The 19,739-nt window shown below is 38.0% G+C and overlaps 1 protein-coding gene across 3 annotated transcripts in view; it reads left to right on the forward strand.

Moving 5' to 3' along the window:
• Positions 1-19,739, forward strand: part of HJV (hemojuvelin BMP co-receptor) — a 464,608-nt gene that overhangs the window by 436,635 nt on the left and 8,234 nt on the right. The gene's annotated exons all lie outside the window — the stretch shown is intronic.

A 19,739-nucleotide genomic window follows, 5' to 3' on the forward strand; every position in this document is an offset into this window, starting at 1 on the left:
CATTCAGAATGTTTGAAGTTTCAAAACTTTGATCATATGGTCCTTGGACATATGATTTTCGAAGTTTTGGAACTTTGATCATTTGAAGGGGACCCATACAGCCACTCTATACACACAGTAGCAGTGAATTTCTTCCAGAAATGACTTGACTTAGCTAGGCATAATTAAATGATTAGTACGTTTTTGATCAGACATCACTACATCTCCCCCCTTTGAGAACTTTCATTGACAGTGAAACATTCAAATATAATGTAATATATTGTTATGGTTTCTGCTCTCATTTTATAGAATATTACACCAATTATTGAAATAATTTTCTCTCAAAACAACACAGTGCTAGTCTGTTACTGTCAGTAACTTATCTGGTCAATGTAACATACAAGATTGTCTAATTTTAGAAGTAGTTCGACTTCCTACCCTATGGAGGTAAGCCTTACTGGCTGCAGACATAATAGCGCCATCACACTGGCTAACTAGCAGGGTGCAGTTATGATTTAGATGCCTGAGGACTATCCTCCTGGCTGGAGTGCTCAGGAACTTCTCCATTATTCCTCGACTGCTGTTGTTCCATGGGTAAGGACATCTCAAGTACAGTTTGTTGGCATGGCAAGTTTCTCCTTAGGGCAGTGCCATCTTCAAACAGGTGTAAATGCAATCTGGGCACCAAAGATTTTTATTTCCATTTCTATTCTCCACCTAACTTGACCCATCATCTCCTGGCCTGGATACAAATCTGATAGAGAGCAAACAAAATATCTCTGTTTACAGAAGAATTGTTAGGCAAGCTTAGCTTTTCATTCATTCATTCATTCATTCATTCATTCATTCATTCATTCATTCATTTATTCATTCTTCTTCTTTTCTGCCTTTTGGAAAACTATTGTTTGCAACAGGTCTAAGTCCAATTTTGGATCTGTTGACCTGCCGTGTTGGCCTATCTTAAGTTGTGCTGGGCTTACCAAAGTTGCACCATAAGGAGTGACCTGGTAAGACATTACATCAGCGCAGGGATCTGGTTGTTTAAGAATCTGCTCAGAAGACTGAATAACACGTTGTGCAGCATCATTTGTTTGTAGGTAATGAGAACCAGAGACAGTATGGAGGAGCCCTTACTTCTTACTACACTCCCTGGGTACAAAGTGAATGCTATTGTCATTAATGAGCTTAATAAGAACCTCCTATCTTGGAAATGTACTTCAGAATTTAGGAGTGGCATAGTGATAAATAATTAAAAGTAAATTTGTTGTTTTCTTGTACCTAGAATAATATTCCTTTACCAGCTGTTATTTATTTCCACTGAATTCACACAAATCTGTTGTAGTCACTTACCATAGACCTTTGAGATGGCTGATTTTATACACAAAATTGACATGTCATAACAGTTTTGGAGGTGTGCATATAGATGCTTGACCACTGTTAATATTTTAGCTCTGTTTATCATTAATCTGTTCCAGGACATGTGCTAAATGTGAAGCTGAGATTACTACATTGCCTAGTATAGCAACAGGCCATCCAGTTTCAGCAAGAGCAGTCTTGCAGCATAATATCCATAAAAGGAACAAACTGACTGAGCCCAACTTTTAAGCCAGCCATTTAAAAAAAGTAATGACAGTTTGCAAGTCTGCATTCGTTTTGGTCACTTCTTTAAGGTCTTCCAACCTACATGCAGACATGGATCTTCTCCATAAACCATACTGGCACACTCCCAGGTGCAAACATTAGACATCATTTATAACCAACCCAATCATTTTCAGTCAGATATTACATAGATAATTAAAGTCCTGCTTTCTTTTAAACCACAATCCCCATATGTATTGTTCCCACAATTCCCATTTTCTCCTATGTAGTTTGTTCCTACCCTTTTCTAAACATCTCAGTTCAAATTGTTTTATCTCTGTTACAATATTCACTACTTCTAGTATAGTTGGTTTAGATTTTGATATCCATTTTCTAGTAATTGCTTTTTTAGCAGCCATCATAATTAGACACAGCAAGGCCTTACCATGTCTAGGCAATTCTGAGTCTGTATCATAGCTCAGAAAAATCATCTCCCTCATCACACCAATCTGCCCACCCAGCATCTCCGGCAGTGCATCTTGCAGGGAATCCTTAGAGTACATGAACTCATCATGCTCCCAGAAAATATGTTCCTAATTATCTCTTTCTTCCCCATCACACCTCCAACATTTTCTGTCTACCTGAGGAAAAATTCTCTGTAGTATACTTGGGGTATAAAAATATTTATGTAAACATTTCCAAACAAAAGTCCTAAAACTTCTAGATTGTGTTGCATATTTGGGAGACATATATATATATATATATATATATATATATATATATATATATATATATAGATAGCTATATATAAATCCTCCCATTGTTTCTTTGAGAATTGCTTTTCCAGTCTCTCTTCCCAATCCTTTCTAACCTCCTCTGATTGATTATTATACTTATGTAATATTTTATATGTTCTACTAATTATTCCTATTTTAATGACAGCTTCTGTACTAGATTCTACTAAAAACTCTCCCAGTGCTGATCTTTTGTTTAGAACCCCTCTATTTCTTTCTCTTTGCCTATACTCTGATATCAATTCTCGATAGGGAAGGCTATCTCTAACCTACAGTCTATTTCTTTCTCTTTGCTTATACTCTGATATAAATTCTTGATAGAGAAGGCAATCTCTAACCTGCAGTCCAAATACATTCTTAGCATCTTCCCATTTTATAATTTTTCCCTCTCTAATTATTTGCTTCCGATTCCATGGTTCCTTTGCCAGCTTTCTCCAATAAATTCCAGATCCCTCTTGCCTATTGTCTGTATCCCTAATTTCAGTCATCCCTATTGGCAGAATTTCCTTTCTCCATTCCTGTTTTGGCTTAGTTATTATGATACTTTCTGCTGCTTTAAAGATATAATATTCTGTATGAATATTGTTATTCTCCTTAAAGGTCTGCATCGAAAATCTCAATCTGTCCTTGTTTCTTGAGCTTTCCCTCATTTCATCATCATCCCTTTCCACTTTGAATTATAATGTTCTGCTTATGCCATGTATTACTTAACTGTGTAACTCTGAAATACTCCTTCAAATCGGGTAATTCCAATCTGCCCTGTTCTAGTGGAAGAATCAGCTTATCCCACTTGACTCTTGCTGTCTCCCCCACTCCCCAAGATAAAGTCTTTCAACTCTTTTATTATTTGCTATCCACAACTTCTCTGGTTGACAAAATATCCCTGACCTGTCTATAACACTAATGGGACTAAAAGCATTTTAACTGCTTGTATATTAATATCCACATCCATATAACAAAGCTTCCATTTTCTCAGTTTTTGTATTATATTTTGTTTAGTCTCTTCTCACATATTTTTAGATGCCATACCAGAATCATTTTTAACCTACACTCCTAAATTTTGCATTTTATCATGTCCCCATAATTCACCGCTATTGTGTTTGTTTTAGCTTCATTAATTTTGTATCCAGAAAAGATTTAAAACTGTTTCAAAATGTTTCACAACACTGTAATGTCTCTTTCTGGCTTTGTCAGGTAATCACATTTTCTCTGCATTCCACACAGACAGACAGGCAGACATGTTTATGGTATCACACATTTACCAGTATGCCATATCTGAAGCTTTCTTATCTGCAATAAGAGTTATGAACAAGTGTCAGCCACTACAGATTGTTTTCCAGGGGCATGTACTGATTTGACATTGTTTCCCAGGGACATGTACTGCTTTGACATTGAAGTTAAGCCTTAACTTGGATAGAGTGAAGGGGTGACTAGCTGGGTGCAAGCTGTCAGAGGGTGAGACCAACAGGTGCTGATGGTGCAGGAGTGCAGTACCAGTACTAATTTATTGATAAGAGGATATTCATCACAGCTTCATAAATTAAGGCAAATACTGCATTCGTAGTCATGACTGAAGCACTCAGTGTGTGATTAACTATAACAAATTGCTAGTAACTATTGCAGCAAGTGGCTTTTTTCGACTATAACAAGCTGCTTCTTACAGTTGTCGCAAGCAGCTTGCTACAGTGGCATAGCTCTCAACTATCCAAATTTTCGAAGAAAATTCAGATTTTTGCCTTTTTTTTGGTCTTTTCCTCATAAATTTTGTGGTTTACTGGCAAATCACAGAGGACTGAAGTCACTAAATAATTAAATACATTTAACTTTCAGATTTCATATCCTTCAGAAAACAAATGCCAACATAAATCCTGTTATTTCACCAACTTTCTAACAGCAATATTTAGAACCTGTCCCTATTTTTGGGCCTTTGTCCGCAATTATTTTAGGCATTCTTCAGATTTCTTGTCCTAAGTGGTTGAGAGGTATGTACGGTACTACTGCACAGAAGAGTTTTTTTTCTCCTAAACATTGAATTGAAAGGGCAGGTTAAAGAACTGTACAGAGCATGCAAGATGACCTACCTATAGCTCTGCATTGAAGCACAAGAGTTTTGTCAGGAATATCTGACATCCTGGTTGAACTTGTCCAAGTAATAAAAATTGATTAATGGGATATGAGGCTTATGATCAGTTTCTAGGTGAACATTTCCCAAGCCTTGTAACTAATGAAAATATGGTCACATTCCCACATTCCAGTCAGGCATTTCTTCTTGATTTATGAATATCCTTTCTCAGTCTCTGTTAGGATACTAACAAGTTTGAGTTCATTTCATTCCCTTGCAGCAAAGCTGCACCATCATCACTGTTGCTGTCATCTGCACCACCTACTGTTTATCTGCTGACATTGTAGTGCACTAGCACTGGTGTTGGCAATAGCATAGACTTAATTTTCTTAGGTGTGTCCTTGGAGATCTCCCCATAACCATTCTGATTCTCTCTTTAACATGTTGGAGAGGAGCTAAAGCACCAACAATAATCCTGTAAAAACATGTGTAAATATTTCATCATTCCAAGTATTTGGCAAAGCTCAGTTATGTTGTTTACACTTGTCAACTCTGTAATAGCTTTTACTTTACTCACATCAGATTTTATATTAACTTTTCCAATGCTATCCTCAAAATACTGAACCTCAGTTTTCCCTATATGGCTCTTTTCACTATTAAGTTTAAAATCAAACTCTTTAGTAGTTTGAAAAACGGTCTTCCGCTGTCTGTTATGCATTTCTTTGTCGGAAACAAAAACTACCATCCCTTACAACAACAGTAACATCATAGTAAATCAGATGAGAACTGATCTCACATGGAAATATTTCAGGAGTTGATATAATTCCAAATGGAAAATGATGGGGAAAAAAAAGTCTTTTCACAGGAGTGATGAATGTCATTAGTTTCATGCCGGTTGGATCCAGTGGCATCTGACAGGATCCACGAATGATGTTGAAAGCACCCTTGCCCCAGTCAACTTCAGTGCCATATCATCTATTTTGAGTAAGATAAACCTCTATTTTTTCTTGGCATCATTTATTCATTTTAAATCGAATTCTCACACCACCATTTTTCAATCACAGGTTCCACAGGGGTAGTCAAATGTGACCTTCTATATAGCTCTCTTGGTCAATATTACTTGCAGTTCTACCTCTGGTTGAGAATAGGGAAGGATATGCAGTTTGTCATTGGGAGAACATATGGAACTGTTCCAGGCTACAATTTCATTTTCATGGGCTTATAGAGGAGAATTTCTATATTTCCAAACACATCTAAAATAATTTCCCTAGTCCTGCAGTGATACCCATTTTGCAGGCAATTCTCACAGGGAGATAAAAGGCTGCAAACCCAAAACTGACACTTCTGCCCTTTCCACATGCTTTTGTTTACACAAGCTTGCTACCCAGAAAACAGAATTTGGTTTTGTTTTTAACCAACTAAGGACACTTTGAAATATTTCAGTACATACCATATGATATAACAGTTATGTCTGCTCCAGTGTCTATTTTAAACTTTATTGCTGTACAATTCACTAGAAACTTTATATATACCCCTTCTCATCCAGATGTGTCTGTTTGGTTGCTGACCATAGGAAAAATGTTCTGTGGGTGTCTTCCTCCACATCTGTAGCCAGGCCATCCAATTGCATTTCTGGTACAGGATAAACAAAGTTTTTCCTTTAGATTTTATTAACCTATTTATTAACATGTATTTTTAACATTTTGCATTTTAGTTTACTCAGTCTGATATGTAATTTTTATTGCATTTTACAAAGTCAAGCTTTATTCGAATTGCAACTTTTGTGAAACTTATGTATTTATAATATAGTTATTGTCTAAACTATAGATTGAGTGTAGATGTTATTTACCAAATGAAATTATGCTGTGCTTTTTTTGTATTAATTTAAGCATATTTCAATACAGAAGGTATTAACTACGATAGGTTCTTTCTGAAGGGTATAGATCTGATAGAGGGTCAGTAGACCCGTAACCAGTGGTGTTCTCCAGGGATCTGTGCTGGAGCCCCTATTGTTTGAAATCTACTTCTAAGATGTACAGACTAAAACAATAGGCCTATGGCTGCAAAGTTTGCTGATGATTGCAAACTGATTGCAGTCATTGAGTCCCCAAATGATGTCTATATCCTATAAGAGGGACTTACACAGACAAATAACTGGTGATAAAGTCATGGTGTAAAACTCAATGCAAAAAAATGCATTATCTTCCCCTTTGACAAGGGCAATGTCTCTGCAGATTACCACACTAATAACAATACCCTAAGCACTCAATCAGTGGTGACAGATTTGGGCACACAGGTTGACAGCAGCCTTTCTTTTGACCACCACATCTCCACAGTGGTAAGAAAGGCTTTCTGCATCACCCACCTCATACATAAGGGCACTGCATTCAGAACAAAAGAGGTTATAACCCCCCTGTACTCTTCAATTATTAGGCCAATAATAGAGTACAATGCTATCTTTGGTATATACCTTATCAGGCACCTGCAGCAACTGGAAAGACCTCAAAGGTTTCTTACAAAGAAAATTCACGGTCTTCAGCATATGTCATATGTTGATAAACTAAAATCACTGTCACTATACTCTGTGTCTTACAGACTCCTCAGAGGTGACCTCTGTCTTGCATATAAAGCATTCTGACATCCTGCTCTAATGGAAATGCTGCACATTTGTAAATCAAATGGTATAAGATGCACTTGTTCTAGGGAACTCAACCTGGTATGTGACATAAACAGGACTTGCTGTAGAGATAGATATGTCTCACAGAGGTTACCTCTCCTCTGGAATAAACTTCCAAGTCAGGTGAAGTAGAGACCCTCACTGACCCTATTTAAGCATAATTTGGATGATTGGATGGGAAACTGCAAATTCACCCTGGGAGTTTCACCTGTGATCTTCTTGGACAGAGGCAGTAGTTGTTGACTTAGTTCTGCTTAATGCCTTGATATTCTTGGGAACATGAGTTGTACTTGGCTAGACTTGTAAGAGCCCTAGGGCCATTAACCTAGTAAAACCAAAAAGGTATATCAGGGCAGGTGCTTGCAAACTGCAAGAACCAAATAACAAACCAGCTAGCACTGAAGGAAGGCTTGACAACAACACTCAAGTTGAAAGCAGGCTTTATTAAGTGAATTCAGGAACATAAACACAGAAATAATCCACACAGTGTTTTTGTCAGTTAAAAACAGACTTCATTAGGTAAAGCAAGTGAAATGGTGCTGCTTGTTAAGTACTAAACATCATATTTATCAACAGCAAATAGATGTGAGAAGCGTGCAGAACAGACCACCAGCAAAATCCAAGTTTATTTAAGCGCTTTTCGTCAAGTTTCAAACTTCATCAGATTCGGATGATGTCTGAAACTTGACGAAAAGTGCTTAAATAAACTTGGATTTTGCTGGTGGTCTGTTCTGCATGCTTCTCTCATCTATTTGCTACTTTTGAGTGGTTTTACTTTGTTTATTTCTCATTTTGATCAACCAATAAGAAAATTACATTGCCATTCAAAAATTAAAATATATTTTAATTAGCCTAGTAACTTCCTATGATTCTATGATCCTTTGATAATAACACCCAGTTTGCAGCCTTCTGTAAACTTAGTTAACCAGAGGTCCTGGTTCTCAGTTTAGAGATCAGAGAAATAAAAGCCAAAAAGGAAGGGTCCTTCTACAAGTTCAAGGAAGACTCCACTGGTTACCTTCATACTTTCCCATGAGGCTTCTGCCACATTGTATATTATGTCTGTGAGGCAACCACCTTAACTATTATACCAAACCCCAGATATGTGTTCAGTCTTTTAGTCAGTTGTCTCTCCTTCTTACCTTGTTAGGATCTACATTAAAAACATTTATTTTGCTTACAATGCCCTTGTGCAATTTGGGTCAAAATATGCTATGTGAACACATTGACCACTGTCAACAGCCAATCAACAGATGCCTGGTGCCAGAGCCATGGGCTCAAGCTTAATGCCAAGAAATGTATAGTTATCCCCTTTGGAAAAAAACATGTACCCATGAATTACCACATAGGTGGCAGGACAAGGTGGCAGGACACTAAACATCGAAAGTGTGATGAGAGACTTAGGGACGCAGGTGGATAGTGGTCTCACTTTCGATAACCACATCGCCACAACAGTCAGGAAATCCTTCTATGTGTCACACCTCATCACTAAGGGCTTTTCATCCAGAAAAAAGGAGGTCATTGTCCCACTGTACTCATCCCTCATTAGACCCATTGACCTGCGGTGGTGGTGCTGCGGTAGCATTGTCACCTCACAGTAAGACGCTGTCTGGTTCGATTCTCAGCTAGAGCATCTTCTGTGTGGAGACATGCGTGAATGGGCGTACCTTCGTTGAAGGTTGTGCGTCAGGGCTGGTAACTCAGCATGTAAAAATCAACTACCAATCATTAGCAGACCGGAGTTCCGTTGTGGCGACCCCTAACTGGGAAAAGCCGAAAGACACAACAACAACAACAACAACAACATAGAGTATAATGCCCCGTTTGGTATGTACCTCACAAGACATCTGCAACAGCTGGAAAGGCCACAGAAATACCTCACTAAAAGAATCACAGGCCTAAAGCAGATGCCATATGCTGACCGTCTAAAAGAACTCCAGCTATACTCTGTGGCATATCATCTACTCAGAGGTGATCTCTGCTTAACATACAAGGCCATGTCAAACCCTGAGCTGTTGGACATGCTCCACTTAAAGAAATCCCAATCCCAAAGAGCCACACGCTCCAGGGATCTAAACCTTATCATCACAATGAACAAAACATGCTGGAGGGATAGGTTTCTGACCCACAGACTCACCATACTCTGGAATAGACTGCCCATACATGTCAAGCAGAGCACCTCATTGGCCCTCTTCAAAAGGAACCTTGATGATTGGATGGGAGATAGGAAATTCACCCCAGGGATCATGTCAGTCGCCCTGCTAGACAGGGGCCCAGAGAAGTAAATATTGTAGGAAGAAATATCCAGGGAATTGTTATGGCTAGGCTTGCATAGGCCTTAGAGCTGATAGCCTAGTACCAACCTATGAACCTATGAACCTATGTGACCCTTTCAAAAAAGTTAACTATATTTAATTGAGAGGATCTCACTCTAATGAAGCTAAACTGTTTAGTGTCTACCCTAATGAGATTTTTGACATCATAGCTGAGATCAGTTATAATACAATCTAAGCATTTGCAATTCAAACTTGTAAGACTGATGGGTCTATAATTACCAGTGTTTATGTTAGGGCCACCTTTGTGGATGAGCACTATCACTGAGGTGTGTCATAATTCAGGAAAGAATCCTATGGCTAATTTTATGTTAAACAATTTGTTGAGAAGTTTGGTTAGGACATGTCGGTGCAATCTATTAAATGCCCATATGTGTTCTCAGGTCCAATGGACAAAGTATGTTTTTGTCTTTGATAGTATCTTTAAAAATTATTCTTTGGTGATAATAAGGGATGTAAGGACCTGAAGTTATCTTTAGCTTCATGATTAGTCAAAGTTTATGTGTTACTCAACTAGTCCTAACAGTATTTTTTGGATCCCTGGCAATGTTTTCATACTATCCTTCTTAAAAAGAATGTTGGATCTGCTGCATAATTTAAGGATGTTTTATTTTTTTCTTGCTGTAAAGTTTATTTATGTTGGTGGACCACCAATGTGATTTGATTTTGAAAGCCCTATTGTATTTTGCTCTTGTTGAGATGGCTAATTCTATGCATTTGTCTAAGTTGGTGTACAACTCCTTCATGAAGCTGACTGTTGTGTTAGCATCCCAACTAGTGCCGTCATGGGTGAATTTTGAGATTTTACCATATAATTGTATGGGGCTAGCCCATTTGAAGTACTTAAATACATACATACACACATATATTTCAGGCATGGCCAATAATGTCCTTCTAGCCTGCCAATATACCAAAGCAGTCATTTCCATAATAAGTGTCCAAGTTGTTCTTAAAAATATCTAAACTAGTGTTTCCTTTCATTTAATTTAGTAGTCTATTCCATGCATCCACTGTTCTCTCACAAAGAACAATTAGCATGTCTCTCATTCCTATATAATCTTCTACATAGGTTGTCTGGTGATTCTCAAATATTTTTTGATAATCTCAAATACTCCCAGAGTTAGTTGTCTGTAAATGCCCTAAATGCCCGAATAAGGTCTCCTCTTAAATACTTATATGCGACACTGTACAAGTTTTGATATTTTAGTCTTAATAATTACTTGCATTTTCACATCCATGGATGCTCTTGGTATATGTTTGCTGTTTTCTTTCCAATTTATCTCATGTTTGTTTTCTTATACAAGTTCCACATTATTATACCATATGGTGGTGGTGCTGCAGTAACGTTGTCACCTCACAGTAAGACATTGTCCTGTTTGATTCTCAGCTAGAGCATCTTCTGTGTGGAGACATGCGTGAATGGGCGTACCTTCGTTGAAGGTTGTGCATCAGGGCTGGCAACTCGGCATGTAAAAAATCTACTGCCAATCATTAGCGGACCGGAGTTCTGCTGTGGCAACCCCTAACCGGGAAGAGCCGAAAGACACAACAACAACTCTAGTTTGTGTGTAATATAACTTATAAACAATGATTTCATTATTTTTGATTTCCTAGTCTTTAAAAATCTTTTTATACAACTTCTTCTATAACTATGATTAACCATTTGATTGATATGATTATAAAAACTCAAAGCTGGATCTCTCCATCTACCCAGGTCATTAAATGAATCTACATTTTCAATCACTTTGTTCTATATTAAATATTCACCCTTCAGTTTATGCCCCTCAATTCTCATATGCTAAGTTTTTGATGTATTTATCAGCATAGTATTCTCCTGTGCCCAGATGGTCTGTTTAGTCAAGTTCTTCTGCAGACATGCCCGATCTGTAACACATGTAATCAGTTTACCCATAGAGATGTTGATTTCAGGGTCAGTAGAAATTTTGAAGGTAACTGTCATGAGTTTATGGTCTGAATTAAGTAGAAAAAATACAGATTAGGGTAACAGCAGATGCAGAAGCTATATTTATGGGTTCCAGATCTAGAATATTATTTCCTCTATGAATTTATTAACTATGTTCCAGAAAATCTTTGTTAATTAAATCAAAGAGCTTCTGGGCATACCCTACAGTGGCAGTATAGATGCTCTAGTTAATAGTGGGGTAGTTAAATTCAGTTAAAATAACAAATGGCATTCTTGTTAAGAGCAAAATCTTCAGGTTCTTTCAGGAATCTAGCATTATCATCTGGAGTCATGGATGCTATCATGCCCTCTATAATTTGGTATTTTTTCTTATTTATGGTGAGCTGTAGTTATATGAGATATGTTTGTGGGTCTCTGGGAATACACCTGGAGTTGATACAATCCTTGACAACTATGGAAAAGCCACGACAGTTTCCAACAGACCTAAAAGCATGGCAGATTCAGGATGGTGCAGTGGTAGCATTGTCACATCACAGCAAGAGGATCTCCAGTTTGATTCTTGGCTGGAGTGCCTTTTGTGTAAAGTCTGCATGTCCTCCCTGCTTTCGAGTGGGTTTTCTCTGGGTACTCTGGTTTCCTCCCACATTACAAAGACATGCATCTGGAGCAATTCTCCCCGGGTCTCTGCTGAACATTGGCTTTGTTCTAAGTCGGAATTTCCCAGTAAACAAATATAAAATAAAGATTATTCCTTTTTTTTAATTTAAGCCAGATTACAATCATTACACAAACATGGATAAGTTCTAGATGCAGAAGACCCTCAAGATTAGGTAACTTGTTGTTGAGACCTCTGGAGTTGAGAAGAGTGACCTTATTGTTGTCCAAATTAAGATTTGATGAATTTACTACATAGGAATCCCCATTAACTAGACACTTGTGACTACTGGAACAACAAAGTCTTGAGCTGATATGTGGAGGCCTGTGAACAGGTGATGCAGGCCATGCCTTGTGAAACATGTTGGACTATTAAACATCTCATCCCATGCTGACACATTCCAGATCCCTCTAGAATGATACCAACTGTTTGGCCAAATGTTGAGGCCAATTAACTTTTCTTTGCACCTTGATATCATTCTTGGCAAAAGAAGAATTCCAGTCAGCACCAGACTATTACCTCCATTTGTCATATGCATAGAAAGTTCTGGCATGTCTCTCTGCATGCTCCTCAGAGTTTTGTATCTTAGATCATTCACTTCCACATGCTTTTCCACCATGTTATAGTTATTTTTGTGCTGGGATAGAGTCCTTTGGGTTCTTGTAATGTCAGAACTTTTAGCACCTGAACGGCAATTGACTATAATCTTATCCTTATTCAGCCTTGTGAGTGAAGAATCTGTACACCAGGCAAATAAGTCACCAACCACTAGACAGTATTATCAGTGGAGTATTTAGGAGTTCAAAATCAGAGCAATTTGACTCTTGGTGGCTTAATGCTCTAGGTGTGCATGGAGGAGATGAGCTGGAGATTTTCTGCGGGGACCTATTCATAGTAGTTTTTGAAGGCTTGGGCAGGGATTTTCTAATCTCATGGATCCACTATAAAGTCTGCATACTCATATACAGCACACTATTCAAACAGTAGTAGTGAACGTCCCCTGGAAGTGACCTGACTGAGCTAGAAATAGCTAAACAATCACTAACTCAATGATTATATATTACTGCACTTACCCATTCCCCATGCCATCTACAAATTAGAAACCATAGGCTCAATTCACTCTATCCTCCTAATAAAGATCCTTTATTAAAATAAACCCTGTTTCCTATAACTCATCCCCAAGTAATCAGAATGTCCCTACACTTTCACTCATTAGACTAAATGCATTTGACTACATACAGGACAAAGCATAAAACACAAGCCTTTTCCTTCATTGACTATGGTGTTTCCTCGTTTCTATTTTCAACTCCTTTTCTTCTTACTAACACGTACTGCTACTAATTTCCTTTCTCAATTCTCCTTTCTACCATCTTTACACTATTCACTTGTTCAAGAAATCACTTACTTCTATCTTCCTTTACATATGAAAACAAACTTGATATGTTATATTTATTATGTTTGTTTTTTTGTCTAGAAATTCCTTCCTAAGGTACATTGTGATCCACCCCTCATATGTGAACTTTCATGTATATAGTTGTAACTGCCATATTAAGATGCACTACTTTATTGGTGCACTTTATATGTATAATTTCATTGTTTTTGCATGCAGTGCTCTATTTTTGTGTATATTTATCTAAACTTTAACATTTCTAAAAGACTCCTGCCACCCTTGTCCTCCATTGTGATTGAAAAGGTTCCAGGGTTCAGCCAGTACATCTGGTTAATTACTGCTAGACAAATAAATATAAAACTAACAGCTGTAAACAAACATAAATCATCTGCATGCAGCACAGTTTTATAGTTAGCATATTCAAGCATAAGAAGCTTTATTAAGATAGTGAATAATGGCTAACAGAGAACCTGAGTTGGATCCTTGGGAAACGCCACACCAGCAGTAAGACAGTGGTAAGTGGAGAGAGAGAGAGAGAGAGAGGATATGCTGCAAGGATAAGGTTGTTACCTTTTCAAATTCTTACAACAGGACTTTTTTCACAGAATCATAAAATTTTGCAGAATAAACCATATCCACAACAAGCAGATGTGATCCTAACTCACTTCGCAATTGATTATATGGGTGATCCATTAAATCGAACTTCATTCTCCTTAGAAAGCAGACCTTAAGTATCTTGTGTACTTTAACTATAGATTCTTATTACATTACCAGCTAACTTTATTTAACGTGAACATATATGTACCATAAAATGCAGAACGTAATACAACAGTGATATTGGTAACGTATGTTATACTTTCTAGTTGCATCAGTCTTAAATTTGTTTGCTGCCTGTTACTGATTTTTTTTCACTTTACATTGCTTCACCATATTGATGTTAATCGAAGTCATGATGGTGCATTCATTTCAGCATAAGTAGCTATCAGGGATCAATGTTTTTATCCTATAGGAAATTTTGTATGTCATTAGCTTTTTAAACTAGTTATTTATCATTAGCATCAATTTTGATTTTAGTGTGCTTGTTAACATAGTTTTGTAATTATTTATGATTGCAAAGATCCTTAATGGAGCTATATCATGTACCATCATGCACTGCAGAGGCCTAGCACTATAAATGTTGATTTAATGTACATGGATTGACATAGCTGGTTAATTCTGCCACCAGATCTGTTCTATTGGCAGTTACTCTATTCTTAATCTTTTCACAAATAAGTCTGAACATTTCTTTATATTTCTTCAAAATTCACTTAGTCATCATCACTCTACCTACTTGTTTTGGCTTTTTAACTCATTCCCTGCAGTAGAGCTCTTTTGAGTGTGTACCTTTAACTCCCAGTGGGTGTTGCTTCAGCCTTTAAAAAATGAAGTTATCCCCGTACAGTTTTAACAAATTCTCATTAACAGAGTTCAAATATCAAAACAGTTGTGCTTGCCATCATGTATGCTTGAAGATAAAATATTCTGATACCGTGTGTGTAGCATGGTTTTGGATTTATTAATGCAAATATGAACAGGCAATATTTGACGCCTAGAGGAGCAGTAGGAGGTAACTGCAGAAACTCCTGGAGACGTCACTCGGCTGTGAAACACAAAATAAAACTATCAGGCTGTCTTGTGTCGCCATCTCTATATCTAGAAGTGACCATCACTGATTGATTTTTTTATCCTTGTTCTAGAATTAAAGCAATAGTCAAAGAGAAAAAGAGAGAGGGGTAGGGTGAGACTTATAGGGAGAGACAGAGAGAGATGAAGAGGCAAAGCGAGAGAGAGAGAGAGAGAGAGAGAGAGAGAGAGAGATGGGGTCCAAATGACAGAGTGAGAGAGTGAGAGAAAATGCAAAATTGCTGGAAGGCTAGTGGGATTGATCTGTGTGAAGCTTACCTATTCTAATTGCTTTAAATCATATCAAGAACATTCTCTGTGCTCTCCAGTGTTTAGAAGCTAAATTAAAAAAATGGCCATGGTATATCTATTCTATACAATCTCTTTAACAGCCTTATACACCTCTGTCTAATCCTACGAACAAGTCGAATGCCCTTGATGTCTCTCCTCTCTCTACCACTTCACTGTCTCTAGACTAACCCCCAAAAGTAATCTTTTGAGCTCCATTCTCCTAGTTTTCTTTCCAGAAATGCTTCTAAAACTACTACAAAATCTCTTTAGTAAGTAGAGCTATTCATACACCAAACTGCACCCTTCTTTTTGAAAAATGCCCATTGATTTCTTATCTGATCCTTTATGATATACCTTCAGATTTTATCTAATCATCAGAAACATTCTTTTACATGGAAACATCCTACTCTCATACAACTGCATAAAAACATCTCTCCCTTCTTTCGTTTACATGTCTGCATCAAATCTTCAACCGTTTGTTACAGTTTTGGAAAATATTTTTCTCTCAAATTACTGATGTCTTAAGGAAGCATGGAATTTTGTTCTAATGTCCATCAAGCATACAGTACTTATTACTGAAGACTTGATTGTTTATTGTTCAGTTACTGTTTCCATTTTGAAATAAAAAAATCAAATAAATAAATCATCAGGGTCTACTACAGCAGTTTCCTCTCAAGTATTTACCAGTGCCCTGTATAGATACAGGCACCTTGAGTTAATATTTTTCTTGCTAACACACACTTGAAATTTCATCAATACCTAGTGTAGTTGCACACAGTTTGTGCAATGACAACCACTGCAGCCTGAGTGGCAAATAAGATACTCCTTACTTTAGCCTATATTCTCAGAGCAATCATCTACCAATAAAAAGGGGCCTGTTGTAATATAGAAATTGCCTCATGTTCATTGACAACCAGCTAATTATCAAACAAACTAACAAGGTATGTGAGACATGTAGTTACTTATACAATGTCACTAGAGGCAAAGTTCTCACATAAAAGCACTCCTAATGCCAGTCAGGTTGTCAGTGGTGCACACATTACCCCCATCACACTCAATATGAACCAGACATATAGACCCACATACCCTGAGGACTTAAATGTAACCTTGGATAATGCTCCAGTACCAGCAGGTAAAGTTCAAAATAAACTGAACAGCAAAATAAATTCAGGTAGTCCTAGTAGCGGTTTAAATTTGAAAGCCAAACCACACAGATCGTTTTTTTTTTTTTTTAATCTGAGTTTGTTAAATGTAATCTTACTAAACCCCAAAGACCACCTAGACAAAGCACACTTAACAAATGCTCTCAGCAGTCTCAAATACACTCTTGCAAAACAACACCCACATCAGCACATAGAACCATATATCATGGAGTCTCTACTTGTAAGCCCATAAGGCACATCACCACAAAGTCCAGCATTCTGGTCATTGGAGACTCCATTGTGAGGCACACAGATATCCCTCCACCGGCTGAGTAAGGCAAAAGTCACAGTCAGTTGCTTATTAGGGGCCAGGATCTGCCATATTACACACACACTTAGGTCATTGGACCTTAAGTACCAATAAGATCTAGTCATTGTCCATGTGGGTACAAATGACCTGAGATATGCTTCCCTAGGATATATGTAGAGAGACACATTGGGGCACTCCTGGAATATGTGCCCCAGGTTGGTATGAGCCTAGCACTGAGCAGCATTCTCCCTTCTCCAAGTCTGATGCTACAATACAAACAGAAGATGACTGACTTTAATAATTGGCTTAGTTTCTGGTGTCATTTTTAAGGAGGTGCAATATTTGTCAGAATTAAAGGAGATGGTCAACTGACCACTCTGCTTTACCAGGGATGGTCTGTACCTCTTCCTTATTCCCTTGGCTTTTGAATATTAGCTAAAACATTGTAATCCCCATGGTGCCTTTTTTAGGTAATGCCAACCTGGCAATCCCCTGACATAGCAAATCAAAACCAAAAAATCTTAAGGTGTTACTGCTCAATGCTAGGAGTCTAAACAAGAAACTCCACTCCTCACTCTAGAGAATGCTGATGCCTGTGTAGTCACTGAGATATAGTTTTATGCCATGGAGAGTACCGTGGCAGTGTAAGGTTATAATGCCTTCCACACATTTAGACCAACTTCTATACAGGCAGGGACTAAAGGTGGAGGAGTTTTGATTTACATCAAAAATAAATATACTTCAAGGCTGGTCAAACAGGACAATGCACTTATGCTTCTCCATGTTCAAATCACCATAGGCTAATTCCCATACCACTTCCTTGCTAGCTATAAGTCCCCCTCTATAACCTAGAAAACTCACAATGCATATTTAAGCTTATTGGATGCACTCGCCATCCAACCCAATGCCATACTCATCACAGACTTTAATTACCCCACTATTAACTGTGAATCATATGCAGCACCAAACTTGCAAGCATGGAGATTCCTGGACTTTGTAAACACAAACTCTCCGGACCAAATTATCAATAAGCTTACCAAAGGAGCAAACATACTGGACCTGGTCCTCACTAATAATGAGACAGCACTGCACACCTCCTAATGTAATGTCATCCCTGGTAAGGACAGAGCACAAAACAGTATCCTAAAATGTAAAAGTAAAAGTAAAACCTGGAACCCCAGCTAACCCTGGAATGCTTAGGAACTACTTTAAGGCTAACTTTCTTCTATTAATATATAACTAACTCAAAAAACAAGCCACCTGGTGGAATCACAACATCAACAGAATGCATAACAAAAAGATGAAAATTATGACAAAAATTAGGAGGTGCAGCATTCAACAGGATAAACAGCTGCCATCGAACAAACAATTCAGAGGACAAATAAAATCTACCAAAGCCAAACTTCGGGTAAATTTCTCCTCCCAGGCCAAGGGCAGCCATAAGGCAGTTTTTAGCTATGTTCAGAACCTCAAAGGCAATAAACAATTATGTGCAGACCACTACTAATCCAGAGAAGCTATAGCAAGCCTTTTGGCAGACAAACTCACCTCTAACTTTAGCCCACTGCCTCCCAACATCCTCTCAGGAAATACTATCAAATATAACTCACACAACTATCACTATGGAACAGGCCCTCAATTATTTTTAAGGCCAAGAACAATGCATCAATGGCCTTTGACAATATCCCAGGCTGCCTAATTAACATGAAACCTGACCTATCCGGCCTTTTAGAATCACTATTTTACTATAGTCTCCAAACAGGCTTTGTGCTTCCTAAATAGAGAACAGCAACCATATTCTCCCTGCACAACAGACCCTAGAAACTGCAAGCCTATACATCTCTCCAGTCTCATATGCAAAGCCATGGAAAGGATCAGCAATGACATAGGAAGCCTCCAGACATTGGAAACAACCCAGTTTTGTATCGTGAAGGGCAGGTCATGCCTAGTCAACCTGGTGGACTTCTTTGATAAGTCACCAAAGCAATGGATAAAAGCAAACAGTTTAGACTGCCTACCTTGACCTGGCCAAAGCATTTGGCACAATACCCCACTCAGGCATTGTTGACAAACTCAAGGGGTTAGGTATAAACCCTTATGCTCTCCAATGAATAGCCAGATAGCTCACAGATAGGATTCAGGAAGTTAGAATTGGGGTGTTCACCTCTACAAAGTGGGCAGTCACTGACAGAGTCTATCAGGGATTAGTACTTCTCTGAAGTCAAGGCCAACATTGAGTGCCCCTGGATGATCAAATCTGCAGATGATTACATATTAGAAGCAGTTATAGAATCATCCACAGATGCTAATGCTCTCCGAAGGGCTGATACAGGCATATAATGAACGTCAGAGCCATGGACTAAAACTAAATGTTAAGAAATGCATAACAGTATTCTTCAGGAAGTCAGCCACCCCAGCAACTACCATATCGGCAAAACATCCTTAACAGTCAACCCAATATTCAGGGATCTGGGAACACACAGAGACAGTGCTCTAGCCTTTGACCATCACATGTCTATGGTAGTGAGGAAATCATTCTATGTAGTGCAACTTATAAACAAAGGTATGGCATTTAGGTCCAAGGAAGTCTTTGTTCCACTGCATTCAGTACTCATCAGACCTATCATTAAGTACATGTCCCCCTTTGGTATGTACCTAACCAGGCACATAAATCAACTGGAATGTCCACAGAGGTTCCTCACTAAAAGAATACAGGGCATAAATAACAAGTACTATGCAGACCATGTTAAAGCCCAGTTCTTGTATTTTGTTTCCTACAGGCTGTTGAGGGTAGACCTATGCATGGCATACAAGGCATCTTCAGACTGCACTCTCATGGACCTCCAGCAGATCTGCAAAACAAACAGCAACAGAATTACCCATTCTACAGACAAACCTTGGCAGTGATATTAATAGGACCTGCTGGAGAAACTTGTATTTAT

The sequence above is a fragment of the Protopterus annectens genome, chromosome 8.part0, assembly GCF_019279795.1.
Source record: "Protopterus annectens isolate FY-2018-M chromosome 8.part0, PAN1.0, whole genome shotgun sequence".
Lineage (NCBI taxonomy): Eukaryota > Metazoa > Chordata > Ceratodontiformes > Protopteridae > Protopterus > Protopterus annectens.